Here is a 2034-nt window from a genome sequence, read left to right as displayed (position 1 = left end):
CCTTGGTGTGAGGAGACAGAGGGGAGCAGAGAGAGAGAGAGAGAGAGAGAGAGAGATTTTTATGTGTTACGCCGCGAAGGCCACACACAGGGAGCGGCCAGCCTACTCCCCTCATCCCCCTCCCCTCACTCTCTCCCCTCCACTCCCCAATTACTGAAGTTTCTTTGGTTGGCCAGAATGCCTTGCTCCCCCCAACACCTCCCCTTTGTCCTTTAGGCCTCCATCTCCCCTCAGTTCCCAGTCCTCAGCCTATCTCCCGGCCTATTCCTCTTCGCCTTTTTCCTTCAATCTTCCTCAAAGCTCAGTGCTCGCCGTCCGCCCTTCACCCCTCCACCTCACTCTAACTAATGGCCTATATATTTCTCCCCTACCGTTTAATCTGCCTGTTTGTATGTCTTTTTTTTCCAACACACACACACACACACACACACACACACACACACACACACACACACACACACACACACACACACACACACACACACACACACACACACACACACACACACACACACACACACACACACACACACACACACACACACATTCACTGTCAAAACCTAACGGGACCCTGGAACGCTACCACTGCTACTGCTACTGTTGCTTTAGTACTTAGTAGATGGAATAGCAACTGACGCGCAGCGGGTTGCATGAGTGATGAAGGCGTCCAGTGCTGGCAAGGGGAGCAGCGAGGTTTGATCTTATCCCTGGTAGAGACGTCAACTCGTCCACGCCATGCCATGTCTTTGTTTTGCTTATATCTATCCTGAACCAGAGTGAGGCGCCTTGGTTTTGTAATCTTATGAAGTCACCTAGTATTAACTTTATATATTGTAAACTGGAGCACGTGTTCATTATCCCTTTGTCTGATGCTCAGGTGCTTGTTTATGATAGTATTCTTCAATTAACTTAGTATAATCGTAAAGACTTCTGTATTGATATAAAATTACAATGAAATTTCCTTTTTTGTATACTAAAATATATCACACGATCATTTTCCCTTTGCCTGATGCTCAGTTTGCAAGCGTAACACCATATCTAGACTGTATGTTATTCATTAGTATGCTCTAACTAACTTTGTATATCACGAACACTCCTGTAATCACGTGAAAGATGATTTGGAATTAACTGTAGCAAATAACCATAATCCCTCTGCCTAGTGCTTAGTTTGGAAGCATAAGGAGATAGTTAGGTATATTTCTATTAGTGCGTACCTTGTTCCCGTCCCGCCCTGTCCCGCCCCGCCAGCCAGTGCAGCAGTGAGGACAGTTGGTTGATTCCTCGAGGTGGGGACGATGTGTGGCGCCGAGATCTGAGTGAGTAAGTCCCGGTTAGACGCGTCGAGTTTCTTCTGCTACACGTGGACTTTTTATACTCCCCGTTGCTCCCCTTGTGTATGTGTGTGTGTGTGTGTGTGTGTGTGTGTGTGTGTGTGTGTGTGTGTGTGTGTGTGTGTGTAAGGGAATATATGAGTATGTTGAGAAGTGGGGACGAAATCAGGGTAAGACGTTATTATATTCATTTTTGCTTTTTCTTCACTCTTTTTGTTAGTATTTCTTGTTAAGTATCTCTGAGTGTATAATCTTGACTGTACGTTACTGTAATATCACTGACATATATTCCCAGTGTTTATGTCCCCCTCTGAGCACGAGAAATTAGGCGTTAATCAGAGCTTTCAGTCTTGTAAAACCTATCTTCTTTCTACCCTGTGATAATCTTGACGTGATAATGCCAAACAGTACCAATCGTGTTTATTTTGTCCTCAAGCACGAGAAAATAGACGTTAATTAGAGCCCTCAGTCTTAATAAAGCTATTATTCTTCCCCCTTCTTAATCTTTGACGTGAGAATAACCCAGAGTACCGTTCATTCAATAGTGGTATGTGTACAGTGTTATATATCTGTCAGTTCATTTTTTATTACCTATATTTGTTTATACAAGGGAATTAGAAGCACAAACACTTGTAAATTATCTATGTCGATGGTAACCTGTTTACAATTTGTTTTTTTCAACCAACTTATGTTGTTTATGTTC

General features: G+C 43.5%; 1 long non-coding RNA gene across 1 annotated transcript in view; it reads right to left on the bottom strand.

The window, feature by feature from the left end:
* The window catches only part of LOC123515151, a 12545-nt gene extending 11210 nt beyond the window's left edge, over window positions 1-1335 (bottom strand). Inside the window, exon 1 of the long non-coding RNA XR_006677791.1 lies at window positions 1215-1335. This is a non-coding gene — a long non-coding RNA (uncharacterized LOC123515151). The remainder of the gene's footprint in view (window positions 1-1214) is intronic.
* Between the last annotated feature and the right edge of the window lie 699 nt (window positions 1336-2034).

Source organism: Portunus trituberculatus, chromosome 38 (genome assembly GCF_017591435.1).
Source record: "Portunus trituberculatus isolate SZX2019 chromosome 38, ASM1759143v1, whole genome shotgun sequence".
Lineage (NCBI taxonomy): Eukaryota > Metazoa > Arthropoda > Malacostraca > Decapoda > Portunidae > Portunus > Portunus trituberculatus.
The sequence above is the reverse complement of the archived record's forward strand: the minus strand, read 5'-3'. Positions and strand labels throughout refer to the sequence as shown.